At 41.3% G+C, this 23,814-nt stretch overlaps 1 pseudogene; it reads left to right on the plus strand.

Moving 5' to 3' along the window:
- Positions 1-17,726: 17,726 nt before the first annotated feature.
- LOC116048916 lies at positions 17,727-19,381 on the plus strand (annotated as a pseudogene).
- Positions 19,382-23,814: the final 4,433 nt, after the last annotated feature.

Genomic DNA, 23,814 nt, shown 5'->3' on the forward strand with positions numbered 1-23,814 from the left:
ACGACAACATTTGTCGCCAAACCTCCTAAATGACTCATAAAACCGCCAGTTTGACTTTTTTGCCTTTATTGGACAGATGACAGTGCAGAGGCATACTGGAAAATAGAGGGAGGGACAGAAGACATGCAAGAAAGGTCCCACATAGCTGTAAAGGCCCTGACACACCAACCCGATAATCGGCCGTCGGACAGTCTGGCGAGGTCAGTGACTCGAGTCTGTTCGGTGAGTTCTGTGCCGTCGTCCATCGGAGGAGCTATCGGCCTTCATTTTAGCCAACCTGACTTGCTGGGTCGGAGGGTGGGCAGTCGGACTCAATGACCAATCTGATTGGTAGAGTGCTAACCCGGAAATGACGAGTGGGATGAGCGTGACTATAAGCCTCTTAAAATCTGACGAAAATCTTTTAAACTGACCTTTGTCGATCTGAAATGAAGACAGATTCAGCAACTGCAAGGCCTATTTCTCGCTTAAAATGTTTTCAGAAACACGTTTCGGTGAACTATCTTCGTAAAATATGAGATCGTATTCTGAACGAAGCCGCCATTATGCCCTGTTGAAAAATCCGGGAGCAGCCAGACCTGCGTGACGCGTTTGGGATGCGCTGTAACTACTCGGCTACCAAGGCGCTCAGCAACCACCATGGCTAATGTCTGGTTAAGTTTAGGTAACTAAAACTCTTTGGTTAGGGTTAGGCTATGTGTGGTGCACACTGGAGAATATTCAAATCTCCAAGACTGCCTAATGAATCCAATACTCTCCTCTTAGCTCTGTTTTGGTCTCTTACACCGCAGCACTGTGGAGTAAGGTCTGGCAATGCAAGATAGGTCTCTGCCAACCAAAACATATCTGGCTCTTTAACTGCTAAATGCTCTGCCATGTTCACCAACTAGTCCCTAACTTTATCAGTTAGCCGCCTGGTGCTTGGCAGGTACAGAACAGTGGGTTTTTAGAGCTCTTTGCCGAAAACAGCTGCCTGCTTGCTAATACAGATTAGAGCGGTGAGAGTGAACCAGTAAAGTCGCCATCTGTAAAACCATGAACACAAAGATGCTAAAACGCTCTGTAGAACAGTAAACTGTAGAGTTGTGTGGTAGTTCTCTTTGGTTTTATCGCCACAAGGGACACCTTTCATATTACACCTCTATTGTATAAACTTTATTTCAGACCCAGGGGGATCCATATCACAATAAAAAAAACACACATAGTATAACATAAAACACAAGAACTTCCACAAAGTTCATTGTCTGACATACAGACATGTTCGCCAATGGTTCCACAGTCTGGAAGTAAATCTGATAGAACTGCGTACAGGGTTAGTCAAAACAGTAATCAAGTCATTTTCTGACTCAGATACCCTGCAAATAAATCTGTACATCAGGTTACGTAAAACAGCAGAGCAGGTAGGTACCCCGACACTGACAAACATATGGCTTGCACTGGAGCTTCTTGGAGCTCTCAGCAGCAGCCTCATGCTGTCATTATAAGCTACTATGAGTTTTCTAATGCTGCCTTGCTTATAACGACACCACAGGTAGGCAGTATACAAAGGTGTACAATACGCTCTGAAGAGTGAGATCTTCACATATACAGAGCACATGGTAAACTTACGACACAACATGTTCGCTTGAGCATACAGCTTCCGACGCTGCCTATAGATATCCTTATCATCAGACAGGTCATTTGCAATAATATGGCCCAAATATGTAATCTCACTGCACACCCCAAGTGCAGTGCCAGACAGACAGAAGTCAGGGAAGGTTGACTGTCTGTCTTCTCTACTCCTGATAATCATGATCTTACTCTTTTTGGCATTGTATTTTATATCAAAATCAGCACCATACTGTGTGCATATTCTCAGAAGCTGTTGGAGACCAGCACTATATGGGCTAAAAATGACCAAATCATCTGCGTACATAAGGTGATTAATTAGTGAGTCACCAACCCTACAACCTGTACCACATGCATTTAAAGTTAAAGACAAGTCATTCATATACACATTAAAAAGAAAAGGAGAGAGAATTCCGCCCTGGCGGACACCATTGGTCACTCGGAAGGGAATAGATGTAACATTCCCCCATCTCACTCTCATTGTCTGATGCGAGTGAATAAACCAAGATTCTTATTAAAAAACCAGGGACCCCACTTTTAGACAATTTAAAAAATAATTTCTCATGATTAACACGATCGAATGCTTTAGAAGCATCAATGAAGCACATGAACATTGTGGAATTTTGCCTATTATATTTTTCTAAAATTTCCTTTAATGCAAAAATACATAAATCAGTGCCATGCTTTCTTTTAAAACCAAATTGGTTATCGGTAGACAGGACGTACCTTTCAAGTCTACACAACAGAACTGTCTCCAGCATTTTGGACATAACACTGGCCAGAGCTATTGGCCTGTAATTATCTGAGCTGTTCAGCTTCCCCACTTTATCTTTAATAACTGGTACTAGCACAACAGAGAGCATAGAATCAGGTAATGCTCCATGAACAAAAAAACCTGTGTAGCACATAGCTACCAGAGGGCACAGTTTCCTACTGGCAAGTTTAAGATGTTCAGCTGTAATACTATCCAGACCACAGGCCTTATTATCTCTTAACTTCAATATTGCTTCATGGACTTCAGCAGAAGTGACAACAACATCATCATTAAACTCTACATTATCCACTACAAACAGATTACTTTTTACACAGTTTAATAGTTCATAATATTGTTTCTGCCATAACTGTGAAATTTCATCAGGACCACTCACACCATCTATATTAGATGGGAGAGTTGTTTTGCAATTATTCATAGTTTTTTTTTCTTTCCAGAAGTCATTAACATTATTTTTTTGCAGCTTCCATGCCAGTGAATCTGACCTCATAGTGTTTTCATTTCTTTTAATATAACGAAGGGCATATTTAAATCTAGCATTAGTGCATTTCTTATTTTCAAACAAGGGGCCATGCCTGCTTTTGCCTGACTCTGCCCATTTTTAAAAAGCATTTCGGGCCTCTGCATGGAGCTCTTCTACATGATCTTTCCAACCTGGCTTAGCACTGTACACTTTTGTCCTATGTTTAAATAGAGGCCTACTCAAGATACCGAGAGACTCCACAATAGCCTCATACAGGGAACATAAATCCTTACAGTGTTGTATATTCATACAGTTCATATCCCGACACAATAAGGCATCTTTTGGGACCTTAATATTACCCAACAGAGCATCAGAATGACTGAAATATTCACTAAGATCTTTCTTAGACAATTTTGACCAATTTATTTTCCCTACATCAATGCCGTTATCCACAGGCAACAACACTGGTAAATTGCCTGTGTTCAACACCATGAGAAAGGGTATATGGTCCGTAGTAGCCAGATCATAATCAATCTCCATCATATCGATGGAGTCATGGGCATCCACTGTACAAAGGCAGTGGTCCAGCCAGGAAGTAGAGTGCCAGGCCTCGCTGATATAAGTATAGCTATCATTCGGCAATAGTACCTTACTAGATAAAATCAATCCACTGTCTGAACAAAACTGCATGAAATGATTACCAAATAAAGAGTTGGCATCAGATACATCAGCATTCATGTCACCAACAACATAGATGCAGGTAGAAGAATTGTCCTGAATAAAAGACATGATAAATGCCAATCTACTGAGGTACTCGTCCTCATTTTGTATGCACTCATATGGTGTATAGACATTCAAAATTATTATCTTCCTATCATTACAACACAGCTCAAGCCCAATAGCCCAGTCAACTCCCAATCTTATAACATTAACCAACTGGTCATACTTTTTATTCCACATCGTGGCTACCCCCCCTGGGATTCTCCCCCGGACAACTTTAGCACTTAGGTCAGTTGTTGATTCACCTGCCCCATGAAAGTCAATATTTCATCTGTTGTTAATATAAAAAAAATGGATTAGAGCAGCCCTTATAAATCTGCAACAAGTTTAACTATAGTTATTGAAATGCTGTTAGTATTTCTTCTGGCTAAATGAATAAATCAATAACGTCATTAACATTTTTCGGACTCTGGGATAAAAGCTGTGATTAAATTGTGACTCAAAGAACGGCTGGAGGTGAATGAGGGTACAATTATTTTACAGACAGTAATAGGTTCAGTAACACAGCACCATCGTGGGGCGCCTGTAGCCAATCCTGCTAAGTACCACTTAGAATTCTGAGACAGCATGTAATCCCCTGAGTTAGTGTGGCTGCCTCTAGAAAGATGTATGTGTGCATGTTTGTGTGTCAGCTCTGTCATTGCATATAAAACAAATACTATGTGAACAGATGACAAATAGAGTGGTGATTGGGCCGCATTTTTCTGTCCGAGCCCGGCCCGCTTCCGACAGAGCAGTAACCAAGCCCGGCCCGAGCCCGACAGGCATTAAGAGATTTATGTCCAAGCCCGGCCCGACACAGTTAAAATCTCATTTTCTTTCTCATACTAATGACACATGTACGTTTGTAGGAAGGCATTCGGAGATGTCAACAGATGAGCACATCAGCGCACACGGGGCAAAAAGCGCACGTTAGCACAGACGTGCACCTACAGAATAAGCTTTTTTAAATTTAAAATGTTCAATGCCTTATCGCACTGATGTGACCGAGCCCGACCGAACCCGAACATCATTTCTAAATATCTGTCCAAACCCAGCCCGGCCCGTCAGATACCGCTAGGTCCCGACGGGCTCGGTTCGGGTATCCATCCTCTAATGCCAAAGCCTGGATAATAACATCAGTGCAATAACATCACATTTAATTCCTTTTAATGTTTAGGGGATGGGGTTAGACATGTGCTGTAATGGGTTAACTCCAGATTACTACTGATACTGAAAGTACAAACGTGTTTGCATGCATCTATGACCGCCATAAGTGTCAAGACTTGAGAGTGAGGGCATTTTGGACACTTTTTGGCCTCTTCAAAGTGCTGTTTGAGGGCTTCCACTATATTTTGTGTTGTTGCACTAGCTTGATGTTTGGCTGTATCAGCAGAGTAGTCGACGCCCTGTTTTTTTTTAATCATAAGTTATATAATCATTGTGTACAGCTGCTTCATTAAATACAATTCTTTTTTTCATGGCATGTACATTTGTCCTTGCACTTATTCCTAATACCTGCAGCTCTACTGAGCAACTCGCTGAAGTCTGCTCTAGAAACTATGTGTGGCACTACATTATACATAAATGCATCTTTGCTTGTAAATGCAGAACTTACTATAGCTACCCAGTGTGCTCAATCTCAATCGAAGAAAAACTACTGTATCGTGAGATGCGGAGTGGAGATGCATTAAAGGGAAGGAGGGCTGGTGGATGGATGGAAGAAGGAGGGGATGGAGGGAGGGTGTCTCCCTAATGGAGAGATGACTCATAGTTGTTGGAACCGTACATCGGCTTTGTGCTTCAGCTCGGCTCTTAAATTCTTTAAAAAAAGTGCTTCCCAACTTTTATAAAAAATGTATACAACTCCTGCAGTCGCCCCCGCCTTTACCCATTCGCACAACCACTCCTCTTTCCATTGTGCGATTCCATGGTGTGATATGTACACTTAAATGGCTTATACATTATAAACTGCAGTTTTTTATGATACTGTATACTGCTCTGTGATTTGGTGTTTGCACAATTTCCCTTCATGGACAACAAAGTATTATGATTATAAACACTGTAGCTTTATGAGCCGAGCTTCTTACTGCACCAGCACTCCAACCTATAATAACTCAACAGGGCTGATTAGTGTGTATATATATCTATATATATATAGATATATATATCTTGCACCCAGCGCAATTGACTTTGCACACCGACACATGTATCATTCCTATTTTGCACCTGACGCACAGCAGACTTTTCCCTCCACAGACTCACGTCGGTAAATTAGGGAATGAACTTGTGCTCCCGGGGGCGGTTCAGCAAAAAGAGGAGGCGTGTTCCTGCGCAAACGTTCCCTAGATCTATTTTGCAGTTTCAGAAAACAATTCCGCCACAGACCTGGAAAAACCTAGTCTAAAGTCAGTAGCGTGTTATTCAGATGCGATTTTAAGGACGCATGCTTGTTGTTGGGAAAAATACAAGGAAAAATATGACCTTGTTTTACACAACATTTCCATGAATCATGGATGTGTTGATGACATAAATGAGGAAATATTAGAGCCCAAAACATCGGAAAGTATGTTTTTGTGACATTTCTTTATTTACATTTTGTCAAAAAGAAAAATCAATAGCAAACGTCGATCTCCTCGGCTGTGAACCGCTCCTGGCGTGCGCCCATGGATGTATTAAGAGCATATCCGTATGCTAGCATATCCGCCATTATAATAGCAATCCGCCATGGAACAAGCGCGCCTGCTTTTAAAGGGAATGTGAGATAACGCTCTGATTGGTTTATTGCACGTTACGCCCAAACCACACCTATGAGTAATGTAGCTACTTCAGACCAACCCATTTTAGATTTGCGTCGGGCGCAAGAGTCATTTATCCCGCCGGTATAATGCTGCGTTCATGCCACCTGGGAATAACAGGGACCGCCCCCGTGATTACGTTGTTTTTCCGACTGCCAGCGTTCACATGGCCGGGATGCGATATTACGAATCCCACTATGGCCACGCCAAGACCCGCCCTTCAATAGCATTCACACACTACTATTGGCCAGGCGTCCATGCTTACATGTTCAGGTCCTATCCCCTGACCAATCCCCTAACCCTAACCTTAACCACTCGAGGTCAAATGTCTAACCCTAACCAATCGAGCTGCTTCGTAGGGCGGGTCTTGGCGTGGCCATAGTGGGATTCGTAATTTTGCGGCCGGCATGCGTGTTCTTCTTCTTCTGTTTGGCATAACAACTTGTTGCATGACTGCCACCAACTGTTGGCCGTAGCCTAGAGCATCAGGTGTTTGAAAACATGGAGGCCACAATAACAAAAAATGTTCTGCTTTTTTCTTATACGAGCATAGAAACAGCACATGGACAGGTGTTTGTGTTATCTGCAGGACAACTAACGGGAAAGGACACGGATAAGGTGTTGTTTTTTTATACATAGGCCTATTTATGAATAATTTGAAACATGTTGTTTCTTGGCAGAGGCATTTGTCCACAATAAACAGTAGGGCTGAACGATTTTTGAAAATAATCTAATTGCGATTTTTTTCCCAAATATTGCGATTTCGATTATTTTTTTAAGCTTTGTCTTCTGTATTATTCAACAAAGACAAACAATAAATCATTTTATAGTATGAACAACACACAATTACACACTAGACAGTTAAAAAAGTAAAATTATAGTATATATACACACACACACACACACACACACACACACACAACAGTGTATTTTTTTTTTTACAGTGCACAGAGGATCTGCCTCCAGCCCCTCCCCCTCGTGAAGTTGCGTGCTGCCGTGTGCACTTGTTCAGAGAGGCTATCGTTGCGTTAGCTAGTTGCTGGTGTTCTTGCCGTGGGATTAACTGTACTAATAAAACCGTTGAAACACTGCGGCCACGCTGCTGTGAAAGCTCCCCGAACGTCATTTATCAGAGTCTGGTTGTTACCCCTCTCAGTGGCAGCTCCTCCACTCATATCTTTATAACGGATCTAACCGCTAACCGGAGCTAACCGCTAATCAGAGCTAGTTGCCAACCGAGCCTTCAGTTCTGCGTGTCTGTATTCATTAACTGCACGTATGGACTCGAACCAGAATAAAACCCTTCATTTTATTAAAATGGCTGTAAAAGTTTTAAACTACAACTCAGAGTTGTTTGAATGACAGAAATCAGTTCAAGGTACGACATAGCGTTAGCGTGCTAAGTTGATGCTTTCTCTGCGGAGTGCAGACTGATTTGCTCTCGCGAGTCATGTGACCAAATCGCAGCCTTTGCGATTAGGAAATCGCGTTTTAACATATCGCGATATTATTGCAAATGCAATTAATCGTTCAGCTCTAATAAACAGTTTATTGTCATTGAAATATGTTAAGTGAACCAAAGTCGCCTACATCAAATGTCAGCTGTCAACAACGCGTCACCAATTGGGAAACTCGGTTAGCAAAATCTAGCCCGAGTTTCCCACCCCTGATTCCCACAGGAAGGGACGTGAATGATGACGTTTTCAGTCGGAAAAATGTTTTTCCGATGTCTGTGAACGCAGCATTATAGCAACAGCGCCCGAGATCTGCCCACAAAGCTACTTGCGTTTGGCGTTTGATACTTGCGTTTCAGATCGTTAAAATATGGCCCATAGTATCACTTGTTATGAGAAAGATAAGGGAAAGAAGTCTGTTTCCATTATCACCTCAAAATTATGAAGGCAAATTGTCACTTGTTTTCACAAATACAGTTAAGACTTTTACATTCTGTACTGTACAGTAATGTATTTTTTTTTAAGATTATTTTTTTGGCATTTTAGGCATTTATTTGATAGGACAGCTTAGACATGAAAGGGGAGAGAGAGAGAGAGAGAGAGAGGGGGAATGACATGCAGCAAAGGGCCGCAGGTCAGAATTGAACCTGCAGTCGCTGCGGCGAGGACTGAGCCTCTGTACATGGGGCGCACGCTCTACCAGGTGAGCTACCCAGGCGCCCCATGTAATGTCTTGTTAATGACTTGTTAGGTACAGACACATTCGATATACAGTCTGGCCATTACATCTTTGGCCCTATAATAAAAACCTAACCACATTTTAACGTTAGTCATGTACAGTAGGTTAATGGGCATCGTTTGGCGTATAACATTAGGGATAATTCCTTCAAAGGTAACCCATGATTTGAAGAAATTCAAAGCATGACCCTGTTTTTTTCCTCTATAATCCACTAACCTTGCTTTTTATACTACAAACTGTGCTGTAAGGCAGACATGCTGAAAAGAGTAAGAGTAGTGTCACGGTTGAGTAAGCTGTCTCTTCGGTTTGGGTCATGAAGTCACGCAACCCCCGACTGGTGAATGGCAGCGACTGAGCTTTACTCTGCATATTTCATGAAACTGACACAGGCTGCAGAAAACTGCTGCTGCGCACCAGGACAGATTAGAGCAAGTGTTCACTTTTATAGTTGTATATATTTTATAGTATGTCCATCCTGTTTGTGAGACAACTGGAACTACCTGGGAAAAAAAATGTTTTAATAGAATCAAAAATATCCAACTTTAAATAAAACTTTAATGTAATCGCTATGTTAGAAAGTGCTTTATACTGACTAAATAAATCAAATATTTGTTAAAGAAATAGAATATAATCCAGGGGCATTTTCATTTTGAAGCATGCATACAAGTTGTTTGCAAAGAGTTCAAAAGGTTTGCCAACTACAATTCTACTAATTTGATTAAAAAAACTTCAGAAACAGCATTCCAAGAAGTTCTCACAACTCCGCCTAAACTCTTAGAGGAAAACAGTGGGATGCAGTATCAGAGACAAAAAACAGTTGGACCGCACCTAACAGGGAGACATCACACATTTTTTGAGAACATACTCTATGAGGCAGGCACAGTTAAAACACCAAAGATGGAGAGATGAAATACCACCGGTTTCCCCCCTCGGGTTGCGTGACTCACTCTGATGTCTCAGGAGTGCCAAAATGCTTCTTCTACAGCCATGAGAGACCTGCTTGCTTTATCAGCATATCTCATTTCCTCTGAAGAGGGAGAGGGGGATGAGGGGGTGGGGTGTTTTGCATTTAGGGTGTGGCAAATGTTCCCCTGTGCAGGACTAGCGAGAAGTCCCAAAACTCTTTCTTCTTTGTTGCAGCTTTGCTATTTTTGTCCTTCCAACATGTTTTTCTCACGTTTTCTCACTCTTAAATCAAAGCGACGTTTGAACGAGAATATAATAATAAAATAAAAATGTAGAAATGTGAAAATCTCCATGAATTATGACTATATATATTTGAGCCTCCAGGGAAGGAATACAAGTCAATATAATCTATGCGTTTTTGTATGTGGGTGCACATAATCATAGCTGCTTGTGCATCTACTGTACAGTATACACACGTTTATGCGCTCAGTAAGTATGTAGTTGCATATATGTATCTTTGTGGTTCTTATATTTTTAGTCCAATTTTAACCTGAGGCCATAGTGAGCCTGGGTTTAACCTTGGAGATCTCATCAATATTTAAGAAGCGCATTCAGTGGTGAAGCAGGTCTGACGCAGTCGGGCCCCAGTGCTGGAAACTCTGAATCATAATCGACTGCATCAAAAACAGTTCACACAGAAAACAAATAATACATTTTTTTTTTTTTGTTTCTTGAATTTAAAAATCGTATTTTCTTTGGAGCAAGTATGTCTGAAGTACAGCTTTACCATGATGTTATTTTTGAAATAACAGACAATATGTACAAGTGAAACAATTTGCTTTACCTTGTGTCACTGTATCACATGCCATGTATCAGATTTCTAGTGGTTGGGATCACTGCTGTGTGATGTCTACATTGTTTCAGTCCTGCAGTGTTGTTGTAATCATTTTCATGGTGTTTTCGAGGTTTTAATTAAGCACTGATAATGTTAATGCTAATTGACTTTTTTTTACTTTGCATTACAATGTAATTTAGGTCCACAAAACAATCACAAGGTCTATCACCAAGAACCACAACACCTATTGGTGCACACAGTGAGAAAGTAGTATATTGTATATACTGGAAGTATATTTTTATGCTAATATAGCCTAATATATAATAATATGCATGTTAGAATACATTTAATTAAACTACTTAACCTATCCACAGTTGTGGGAGGCTGGAGCCTGTCCCATCCCACATTGGTGCTTAAATACAGTATATTGATAAAAAAAGTATTAATGCCTGTGCTTAGTCTAAACCAAGTACTAAAACAATATTTAGTGCAATTAGTTACAGCGTAGTTGACATTTTATTGTTTAAAAAACTATAGTTTGAGTAAAGCTTAAGTTGCTGAAGAACACAAAAACCTGGAAAAGTGTAACAACACTGATCTACACATCATGGGAAACAGACAAAAGAGCCTTCATACATAAAATAACAGATGGTTGAATGGTTAACAGAACAGGGTAGGTGACTAATAAGAAATGTCTGACTTCACGTAAGCAACAGCTAATAGAGTCTGGTCAGAAAACGCACAAAAAAATGACAAACAAAAACCCACATGTCGTCCTTTGACACTTTCCCTGTTAGTTGCCTTTTTATCCCGGTCAATTGCAATTCCCTGTGTTTCTGTCTCATTTCTTTGAAAAGCAAACACAGCTCTCCTGATAGCAAAAGCGGCCCCGTTATCAATTACTCCCCGTCTCCTGCACCAAATAACCTCCCTGCCGACACAGCACATCTCCCTGCATGGCCTAGAGAGGGAGGGAGGAAGAAAGAAAAGAGGAGAAAAGGATAAACAAAAGATTGAGAGACTGGAAGAGAGAGAGAGAGCGTCAGGCATAGAGACAGAAGGAGCAGGGCAGCAGAGGAAAGGGGAGAGAGACAGAGGTAGGCAGCTATATGTTAAAAAAGTGCTTACAGCATTAAACATTATATTGCCGTTCTTGGTGGGTTGGATGATAAAGGAGCTGCTTGCACATTATGGCTTTATAAATTACACCATGACAGCTGGACAGAAATGACCTGCTGTCACAGACTGATCTCATGAAGTGGCGTATGTATGACACGCCAATTCGTATTCCATTATTAGCGTGTTATCAAGACGCATACTCGCTTTTTAGCGTGTTTATCAACGCCGTTTGGCCTCCATTGACTTACATTCCCTTGCAATTGCGTGTGAATTTACGCTGTAGCGAGTAGTATGAAAGGGCGAAAATCTAGGGATGTTGGAGACCGGGGATCGTGTCCCGCGTGTCACGTTTCCTTTGTGTCTTGCGTGTCACGTTTCCTCATTTACTAAAGCCAACCCCGTTCTTCTTTAACTAAACCCAACCGGTTCTTCTTTTCCTAAACCCAACCCGCGTGTCATGTTTCCTAAACTCAACCGTTTTCTTCTCGCCAATGTATGTAAACATACACGCCACGTGGCGTGTTATCGCCTCGTGGCGTGTATGTTTACGTCCGCTGTATACAGTGTAGACACATGCGGATAGCTCAAAATGCGTACAGATAACACGCCACTTGGCTTAAGAAAGTGGGCGTGTATGTTTACGCGAAGTCATGATGTCACGTTGGCTGTCAGGATGTGTCCTCATTTTACTGAGCAAATACAATCACACTATGAACATTGTATAATAACAAAGGAAATTCAGGATACACTTAAAGCAGCATAGGAAGAATTCATATCTGAAATCCAATACAGCAGATATAGGTGAGCTGTTAACTGAGCAAAAGTTAAATAAAGAAAAACAGTGACATAGCAGTACATGAATTCAAGACCAACTTATTCACTATTGCGATGTCCACACCAAAGTGTAAAAGGATGTTTTAGATGTTTGCAACATTAATAAAGCACTAACTAATGATATGGATGTAGAACCCAAACCAAATAACCTATAAAATATCGATTTTACAAATGAAAATGACAGTATGCAGAGACACAACATGTGAACTGAATGACACTGCAAGGAATAGAAGAAAGAAAGCACAGCAGTGAAAAAATTCAGCAAATAGAGATTTGGCGATTACTTTAACTCTTATTTTATTTGATTTTACCCTGATGTTCCTCTGATATTTTCTCTTAAGTCATTTTCCCCCTCTATGCTACAGTAATCTGTATCTGTATAACTGCAATGATGATACAATTACATAAAATAAATATATCTATTTTATGTTTCATTTTATCCTTGTTTCCCCACACTGACATATGTCTGAAAACTGTAAGGTCTGGGTAGAATTTGAAATGCATGTTGTGAGTTTGAACAGATCTAAGCAAATGTAAGCCTTAACTAATAACATAAACCCTCAGTATACACTAACACATAGAAGCAGGCCTAACCACTGGAGGAAATACTATACATCCTTTGCATAAGTAAAAGTGTAGATGCCACAATGTATATGTAATACTCTGTTAAAGTAAAAAACACATTGATATTTTTACTCAAGTGAAACTATAGGCTTATATATTATCAGTTAAATGTACTTAAAGTTTCAAAAGTAAAAGTACTCATGCTAAATAGCCTTTCCATCATATTATATATATTATATTATTATGTGTATTAGTATTATTACTGATAATTATATAATCTTGCATTGTTTTATCCAAAACATATCCTATTTTATTAGCTGATCCTATGTTTTGCACGGGAAATCTGAGTAAATAGTAACTTTACAACATGACATCATGACTTCGCGTAAACATACACGCGTGTTATCTGTATGCATTTTGAGCTATCTGCGTGTATGTCTACGCTGTATACAGCGGACGTAAACATACATGCCACTTTCTACAAGTGTTTTACGTTTTATGCGCCGTATACAGCGGACGTAAACATACATGCCACTTTCTACAAGTGTTTTACGTTTTATGCGCCGTATACAGCGGACGGGTTGGGTTTAGGAAAAGAAGAACCGGTTGGGTTTAGTTAAAGAAGAAAGCTACGGTTGAGTGTAGGAAACTTGACACGTGGGACACGATCCCCGGTCTCCTGGGTGAAAGTCCTGTGTTTGATTTTTGCCCTTTCATACTACTCGCTACGGCGTAAATTCACACGCAATCGCAAGGTAATGTAAGTCAATGGAGGCCAAACGGCATTGATAAACACGCTAAAAAGCGAGTATGCGTCTTGATAACACGCCAATAATGGCATACGAATTGGCGTGTCATACATACGCCACTTCATGAGATCAGTCTAAACTTTAGCTGTCAGATGTGTACTTAAATCCAGTACTTAATTACTTTCCACCATTGAACTAATAACCCCAAATGTAACCCTTACTCTAAACCATAGTGCTAGCCCTAACCCAGAATTCACTGAAGTCATACCGTCAACATGTTGGAGGATATTTTGTCTAGATATATTTCGTGCTTCCTTTCATAGTGATATTTTGTGTTTATTTGTACCTTATCCTCCTCACATCACATCTAATAGACTTCCCCTGCACCTCTCATTCTGTTTCCCCCTCTCCTCTGCCTTTTTTTTCTGCCGCCTTCCACGGGCTGAGCCAACGCCCAGTTGCTGCAGTGCAGCTCACTTCCCTGTTTCCAAAAAACTCTGCCCCCTCCCTCTCCAGTTCTGAACACCCTTACCTCTCTGTGTCTCTCTACCTCCGACTCTCTGCAGCGCAAAGGGACCGTAAAGTGAGGGGTTTTTGTGCCACTCACAAGCTCAAAACTGCACTGCCCTGAAACAGAAAAAGTGCATATCTACAGTTTGTAGCAAATGTTCAGTCAATAAATATGTTGGACTCCTCCTGACTCACTCTCTGCTGTAAACTGTTAATTATTAGTTTATAAATATATACCCATAAAACACAAGATGAAAAAAGAAGACAAGCAGTTTATGTTTATTTAAAAGACACACTGCAGCAGACACAAATCTAACATTATATTACCTCTGCCTCCCTCCCTTCCACTGTTAGCAAACCTGATGACCCCCCAACTGTAATGACCTGTGGTTTGGGGATTTGTTTTTCTCTGAGACTTTAATGACTTTAATAACTTTAATGACACACTATTAAATATTAAGTGCTGTTCCAGAAGATGTGTTAACGTGGTCAAACAGTGTCGTGCAAGTTTGTGCCGGGCCTTTGGGAGTAATTGAAAAGTGAGGAGACAGAAGGCTTGGATTGCAATCATCTGTGAAGGATGAGGCCATCACAACGAGCGAGGAATAGTTTGGGAGATGTTACTGGGATTAATGATAGAGAAGGAAGAGATATTCCTTAAAAATACAGAAGGCCTTAAGTCTCATAGGGAACATACATACTCCCAGATTGCACTTTTTGCCTTGCACACGTGACTGATGGTAGAATAAAGTAAACAGAAAGTTGTGTTCTACCTACTGTATATTTCCTCGAGCACTCTAACCCTCACCTCAGGTAGAATTTGCATTTTGAGTTTTTTAGCCTCATCTCACAGTCTTTATCTACTGACCAAGATTTAGTTGAAAGTTTAAAATAAGTTTTCCAAGGTCAGTAATGAACGTTAACCCTATTTAAGTTTTGTTTTTTTACACCTTTAGTGTAGTAACTTTAGTAGTTATGAATAACTACACATTTGCTACGTACCCTTTGGAGTTTTTGATGTGTTGATGACCCTTCCCCGTTTTAGTGCGTTCTCAGAGATTCATATGTACGTGCAAAAAAAAGCACACGGCTGATGCAATTCAACATCTTCAACTCATCAACTGGTGTTGGCAGTAACAATACCAAGCCAGTAGTCATGTTACATAACGTGTAACTGTTCCATGTCATGGGTTGTGCTTTTCTGAGAATATCACATTAACCGCACTGAATACACATTGCTACCCTAGCTGTAGTTTGGGGCCCCATTGCTTTTGTAGCTTAGTGGGTATGTTGATGGTGTTGTGTTATGTGACCTCCAGTTAGATCATGACATACCCTGTCCTATCCTGTCATATCCATCATGTCCCATTATATCCCCTGACATTCCATCACGCCCTGTCCCTTCCCATCACATTATGTCAAGTCGCATCATGCTGCAGCATGACATAAACCAACGATTACAGCTGCAATAAAAAAAGGCACTTGCTTTGTCATACTTTGGGCAGCCATTTGAGGAGGATCAGATCTCTACATCTCAGCTGCACCTCCTAATCTATAGAACAAGGTATTTGCCGTTGCAGTTTGCAGAACCACTGCAAAGCAAACACATTTACTGTAATGTAACTCTTGTAAAAAAAAAAAGCAAAGTCGATGAGAATTGATCAGGAGCAGCGCGAGGCTTGTCCTCAAGCTGCTCTCTCAGGCCCTGCCAGGTAATCCAAGCCTTAGAGGTCGGAGAATTTCCCAGCAGGATAAGGGAGGCGAGGCTGCAGCTCCAGGGTAGAAAGAGACAAAGTAATCTGGCGCTGGATTCAATGGTGATTTTTAGTAGTTAATCAGCATCTTTCAGTGTGCCTCATATATTTTCCCACAAACAAACAGAAGCTTGGATGCTGCTGGGAGGTGTTAAGAGAAATCCAATAACTGTGTTTAAAAGCTGCTAAATATGTAAGCTGCATCATCATCAGCTGCTTACTGAAAGGGCTTTGACAATGAAAAAGGAGACTGTATCATATGCAGAATTGCCGTGTGCGCTAGTCTCTTCATCAGCATTTCAGATGAAAAGAGAGAAAGTTTGCATTATTCTTCTCCTCGACAGGAAGCTGGTCTGCAGTATTGTGGCATCTTGGCTTCCACAGGGGTGACTCTGAGATAATTTCTGAGCGTCTGCCAAGGGCTTTTCACCCCCAAGCACTTTGATGAGAGAGAGTGGGTCTAGCATACCCAGCGTCAATGATCAATGGTTCCTAATGGAGGAGCGGTCCTGCAGAGCATGAGATTTAAAAAGGACAGAGATTCTGAGCCTTTTTCTGAAGCCTTTTTCTTTATGGCAGCATGAATCCATTGCTCCAATGTAATTGATATGATCCATTTAAACTTGCAGGAGTCATCCCAAGAATATGTTGTAAAGGTTTTTAAACTTAGCTTGTACAAGGTCCCATATTGTAAACAGTGAGATTACTTTTAGCAGGTTGGTAGACTTTGTAAATACTGTGAAAGTATCAAAACGCTCAATTCACAGAGAAATGCATACAGCCCATGTTCAGAAACGGTGTCTTAAAATGAGCCCACAGGACTTCCGTACAGTTGTGATGTCACAACTATATAGGTAGAAAATGCTGCTACAGTGCCATTACAGTCATTCCCCGGCTGCAATGACGGTGCCGAGACTCTGAGAGCGCAAATGTTGAAGACCCCGAAAATGCTGACCAATCAATTTCCGGAGGGGGTCTTAAAGAGACAGGTGCTGACAGAGGGTGAATACAGGTATATTCAGACAGACAGTATGAGAACAATAATGTGTTATTATAGCATATAGTAGAAACCCAAAATACAAGTATTAACCTAAAAATTTGCATAATATGGGATCTTTAAAGAAATAGTTTGATATTTTGGAAATGTGCTTATTTTCTTTCTTAGATTAGAGTTTGATAAGTAGATCAATGTCACTCTTATGTCTGAATAATATGAAGCTATAGCCAGAATACGTTTAGCTTAGCATAAAGATGAGAAGCCCACTTAAATATCTTCAAAAGTACTTTTTATTCAACCTGGTGAGACGCAGGAGGTGCCAGGCCCGGAGTTACCCCATAGTGCCCGGAACTAGAGAACTGAATTGGGATTGGGATCCTGTGGGACCCAACACAAATCTTGCGGGAGCCGGCGGTTTTAACGGGGGCTGCGGCTAGGAGAGGGGCAGTCCAAAAATAGACAGCAGGTCCCAGGATTTAGGAGTTCTGCTCCTGATCAGTGCTGTAACCAACTGTTAGGTTGAAAATCAGCAACGCACACACGGTGCATCCAGTTAAACACCAGCCAAACGCTGGCTCCATCAGCAACACTTTGCCCTTATTGCACTAGAATAACTAGCCTAATTATTGCACTTGAATGTAATTATGCACTAAAACGTAAGTTCACTACTTATTACTGACCGTTATGCATTTCTATTTATATTACACAGTAAAATAACTAGTTTCCCTGCGGGAGGGGAGAAGACACAACATCAATAATCAATCTATTGGCAATCAATCTAATGTTCGTGGTGCGGGCTGGACCCAATACACAAGCTGAGGGAACGGGCGGAAGCAGAACACATGCACTGCGGGAGTAGGCGGTAATGGTCAGAAATCTACCGGAAGCGGGCAGGAGCGGTATTAAAAAAAGCAGCACTGCGCAGGGCTCTACCTCGAACCTCCAAGTGTTGCAAGCTGATCTTTCCAACATCAAGTCCAACGGGAGGTGAATCAAATGGCCTGCAGCTAACATGACTTTACTGTGGAAGCAGTTTGACAAAGATGTCAACCAAATTCTGGAGGCAATGGTGAAGGGAGAGGCCGAGAGGAGACTAAAAACCATGACCACAATCATTGTCTGCTGGGGCAGGAACGCAGTGGGAATCTGGCCTGCTCGCAGGAAGACATAGACCATCATCTGGAAAAGACATGCAGCACCCTGAGAGAGATCAAGAGTTGGGAGAGTGCAACATCCTTATTGAGGTCGTCCACAAAGCAAGGGCAAGCTCAGCTCCAGGACCAAGCAGCACCTCAATCAAAGTGTACAAGAACTGTCCCAAGCTCCTGCAGCATCTGTGGAAGATGCTGTGTGTATTCTGGAGGAGGGGAAAGATCCCAGAACTGTGGAGAGTGGCCAAAGGGGTGTGGATACCCTGCTGTTTCCAAGCGGCTGAGCACCTACCTACATCAGTCCAGAAGGGTGGCATTTCAGGGATGCCAGGCTGTCTGGCACACACCAGTGCGTGACACAGCTCATCAAGGAGGCCGGAGAGAACAAGGGCAACCTATCAGTGTTGTGGCTCGACCTGGCAAATGCATATGGCTCCATTCCACTCAAGCTGGTGCAGTTTACACTGATCAAAAATCACTTCCCCAGCAGAATCAGAGACCTCATCGCTGATTACCACAGCAACTTCAGGATGAGGGTCTTTTCAGGAGCAATTACATCAAGGTGGCACAAGGTGGAGATCGGCATTATCACAGGGTCCCCTATCTCTGTGTCACTGTTCTCCCTAGCCATGAACATGCTCACAAAGTCTGCTAAATTGTACAGTCACCACAGAATCAGTCCCAGGCTGCCGGTAGATTCTACAGGGGGCACAACCATCCCAACCATCACAGAAAAGCCTTTCAAGAACTTAGGCCAGGTTTCTGACAGCTCTCTGAGGGACATGGCATCCATCCAGTCGACGTGCGACGGGCTGGATGGATGGCTAAAATCCGTGGACAAGTCTGGCCTACCTGGAGAGTTCAAAGCCTGGATGTATCAGCATGGTATTCGCCCCAGAATCCTATGGCCCCTCGTCATCTATGCAGTCCCGATCTCCACGGTCGAAACCTCAGGAGATGGCTGGGGCTGCCCAAGAGCCTGAGCAGCATTGCACTCTATGGGCACCACACCAAACTGCAACTGCCCTTCAAATCCTTGGAGGAGGAGTTCAAGGTAACAAGAACGAGAGAAGTGGTACAGTACAGGCACTCCAGTGATCCGAAGGTGGCTAAAGCAGGGATCCAAGTGAGGACTGGCAGGAAGTGGAGAGCAGAGGAAGCTGTTCAGGAAGCAGAGACAAGGTCATCTGCCTTTGTCAGAGCTGGGGAGCAGCCAACACCTGACAAAGGAACACCGGCAGCCATCCTGACAACTGCGAGGGACTGGCAGCTGTTGGTGGACCTCGAACGGCAGCTGAAGTTTCCCAGCCATATTGCAGCCACCACCCTGCGGCCAGACATTGTCCTTGTGTCTGAGTTCACCAAGTAAGCTGTGCTGCTGGAGCTGATAGTCCCATGGTAAGATCGCTTTGAAGCTCACCAAGTACGCAGGACTGGTCAGCGACTGTCAACAGGCTGGATGGAGAGCGAGGTGTCTCCCAGTGGAGGTAGGGTGCAGGGGATTCGCAGGCCATTCTTTCGTTCTTTAGCCTTCAGTCAACTGGGCATCGAGAGAGAGGAGAGCCATGCACAGTACCACCGATGCGGCAGAAAGGGCTTCAAGAAGGCTGTGGCTAAAAAGAGGAGAGCCATGGAGTTATGTGCAGCTAGCCAGTCCCTCCAGGATTTCGCGGCCTTTTTTTTAGATTGTTGCGGCCCAAAATGCCTGATTTCGCCAGAGCTTTTGTAAAAAATTTCGATAAAAGTTGCAATGTCTTTTGTGTTTGTTGCAATGAAGTTGCGGGAGACAGTGAAAGTTGCAAAAAAGTTGTGATTTATTTTTGTTTTGTATAGTTCTTTAAAAATAAAAAGGAAACTTGTTTTGGGGAGAATAAAACTACTCTGGGCTTAGATTTCCTAGTAACCTTACCAAAAAAGCTCAGGATGCTGCAAATGTTGGTATAGTATGAAAATGGCTGGTGGATTTAAGACAAAAAACAATAATTTATTGAATTAATCAAATTTGAACATATGTGTCAGTAGCTTGGTGATCTTTACATTGTTAGTTAATTTCTTAACCTGGCCTGTGACACACACTCAGTTTGATAAAGTACTGACTTTAACTTATCATTGCACTTACAATAACGAGTGTAGCTGATCTCAATTTAGGTCATTGTGTCGTCTCATCTCCTTTTTTTTCCTGCATCCACCGTGTGTGTTGTTTGTATGTGTCTGTGTGTGTGTTTGTGTGTATGTGCAAGCATCAGTTGCGGGGGGAACGGAGCAGCAGCCCCACCCGCTGCAGAGAGCCGACAGCCAGGATGGAAACGGCAGTAACTTCAGCGACTTTTACAGCGTACATTGATGTTAAAATGTATACAGGTTGGCAGGACTAGTGATGGCGAACTGAAGCTTTCTGAACCAGTGAAGCTTTCAATCCAATTGTATCGAAAAAAGGTTCAATACTCGAAGCTTCAGAACTCTATGAGGACATCTAGTGGTGGAAGTTAAGGATAGCATTGTGTCACAAACTGTTTCACAGATATTATCCATGAATGTCTTTGAGTCGAAGATGAATACATTTTTAGTATGAATTCATGGATAAATAAATAATGACATAAATAACTAAGCCTATTTGGGACTTTGCATAAGTAAAAATGTTATTGCCTTCTCCACAAAAAAAAAAAAAAAAACCCATAAAGTTAGGATTTTGGTTGTGTTTGTAAACAAATACATCAATTTGGGAGGGAAATGAATGAAGAACACATTGCACACACATTTCTGTGATTATATTGAGTACGTAGCCTAGACTAGAGCAACTTTCTACTCGCTATAAACTTACTTGCAATAAACTCTATTCTATAAACTCTCTACTGGCTATAATAATCGCTATAATAATCTCTCTATTAACTAACTTTCCTGACTGTTGACTCTTCTACTGCAACAACCCACAAAGACGCACCCAGTGAACCGCTTTGAATTCAACTTCGAAGCAGTCACGTGGCGGGGTGTGAAACGAAGCTTCGGACGTCACTGGTCACGTGATTATCACAAAACGAATCATGCTCCGATACAAAGCTTCATTCCAAATTGGTTCATTTCTTCGATACATGCCTCGAAGCAGGAGGTTCACGGGTAACATCACTAGGCAGGACGGTCTGAAATGTTTTGCACGGTCTTTCGCTGTACGTTTTGTTGGTAAATGTGAGATGTTCGAGTCACACACGTCTCGTCTTCATATCACAAACAAGGAAATGATCAACCCATTCTCACTCCCGCTTGGTCATTGGCTCTCAGAGTGCATGTGGGACTGCTAGGATTGGTTAAAGTCGCGGGAAACTTCAGGTTATTGGTCAAATTTGCGGAAAGGTTGCGGTGATTGGTCAAAATTGCGAGTCGCACCAAATTCGTTTCGTTCGATTGGTTGAATTCGCGTGAATTGGCGCGATCGCGGCATCACGAAATCCTGGAGGGACTGGCTAGCTATCTGGACACAAGCTGGAGTCTGATCAGACCCGGCTGGGTCGCCTGGAGAAGGGTGTATGATGTTAAGAGACCCGAAACACCCGATGATTCCAGGAACATAATTGAAGATGTGTCCATAGGCATCATCAGATGTATTTGCACAACAAATTCATGTAAAAAAAAAAAAAAAAAATCACTGCTACTGTATAAGTAGTACTTGAAAAATGCAACTGTATCATATGTTTCAAGAAGACTGCTGATAGCATTGTATGTTAACACAATAGTCTTAAATCACCCCTCCATTTTTGTCAATTTTTTCCCTTCGCCACAATTAACCATGGTAATAAATATACCTCAGAATGAAAAACACACCTTCCCAATGTCCAGTGGTGCAGTAGCTGAAGTGCTGAGCAAACTCAAAATGCCTTTTTTTGTTTCACTGTTAATCTGCATTGGTGCCCTTACATAGCGATATATTATTTCGACCCTGCATTGAGAGAACCAGCAGTACGGTTCTTTAGAGGGTTATACCATGGCCCATTGTTAGGCTGAGGTTGCTTAATTAGATGTTATGTTACGCAAATGATGTCACAATATTTCTGCATAGCTACATTGCAGTTTTAAGTGAGTGACGGAAGAAAACACCCCGCACAGTGCAGAGAACGAGGGAAAAAAAAACAAAAATAAGAACAATAATAATCTCATATCTTTTTTTCTTCACATTTTGGTCCTGACAGCAATATTAGATATATATATTTTCATATCTATATCTACTAAATGCTTTCTCTACAATGTCCTGTGTGGTAGATTCATATGTTGAAACATATTGTATACAGTCTATGGTTGACACTTTGCTGTCACCTACCGTTTCAAGAGTGTAAGTGTGTTGAGTTGTGTGCTACTACTGGTACTACAGCAGTGATGGGAATAGTGGCATTAGTTGCTTTTGTAATTGTAGAAGCAGTAAGAAAAAGATAGCAGAGCAACTCCCTCTTATGACATATTACAACAGAAAATGTAAAGATATATTTACATTTTATAAAGGTTAATACTATATTGATGTTAGTGTTGCTATTGCAATCAAATTCTTATATTTCTTGTATACTTTTTTATTAAGGTCCCAAAATGTATATGAATATATCCACCACTCTAGCAAACACATTCTTACACTACATACAAATAAAAACACCATTAATAAATTATTTGACGCACATGTAGCTGATGGAGCCAATTCCGAGAACTGTAGGTAAACGTCACATCAAGGTGAAGAGAAAGACGCGTCCTTTGTTACACCACTCACAACCTCTCTTCTTATTTCAGAGATGGCTATAGGCTTCATACTGGACACAGCAGCATTGGCTGAGTCCCAGAATGGTTTTTTTTGTTTTGTTTTTTTGCTGAGAGAAGTGCAAGTCATCGTCAAGGGCAAAGACCAGTTGGTGGCGAGTCTGCTACTGGAGAGACACTGCAAATCGGTAGGGCATTTCAGAGACATTTAAAGAACAGATCCATAACGTAAAATATTTGTGCAAAAACAACCATAATAGTGAAGTGCATATACAAAGAGAAAAATCTAACCACATGAAAGATAAATATAAAAAAAGCCAAAATGATGATAAATAAACTAGATATCATTAAGAAAAAAACTGTGTGCAAACATAGTGTGCCAAATGAAATCACCACTTCATCTAGACACTTATTTCTAGACATCATGCATTTTCTGTTAAGATACAATCACACCAAAAAAACTTTTGGCGTTGCAAAGAATAACAAGTGAGAAGTAATTGTAAATAATCATCATGATAATAATTAGAGTAACCATGAAACAAGAAATCTGCCATGAACACTGTCATATAAGCATCAACATAGGCATGGTTTTTATTATCACATAAAAAGCATATGAATCAGTGTAATGTGACATCAAATGTAATTTTTTTTTTTTATCTTGTGAAGGGCAAATGACCATGACTCAATAGTGGGACTGAAAACCAACTTTAAGGAGCATAAGTATAACACAGCAGTCTCTTTTTCTTAACCATTTGTATAGACTCAAAGATTTTTTTCAAGCAAAACATACCACAATTACATAATGAAACCAAAATGTTCAAAAAGCAATACTGTAGCAAGGGTGATACAGAAAAATGTCTATTAGTAGTAATAACAATTAGCTACCACTTGGTGGTGCTATAACACTGGACATGAGATGGTCAAAGATGTTGCAATGCTGTTTGAGGCTTTAAATAGCATGTGATGTACTTGTAAATCTCAGCACTGTAGAATCATGAATCACCTTCTGCGAGAAACAGTTTAATATACTCAGAAATGTAGAGTGTGACATGCTGGCAGTAAATATTACAC

This window comes from Sander lucioperca, chromosome 1, assembly GCF_008315115.2.
Source record: "Sander lucioperca isolate FBNREF2018 chromosome 1, SLUC_FBN_1.2, whole genome shotgun sequence".
NCBI lineage: Eukaryota > Metazoa > Chordata > Actinopteri > Perciformes > Percidae > Sander > Sander lucioperca.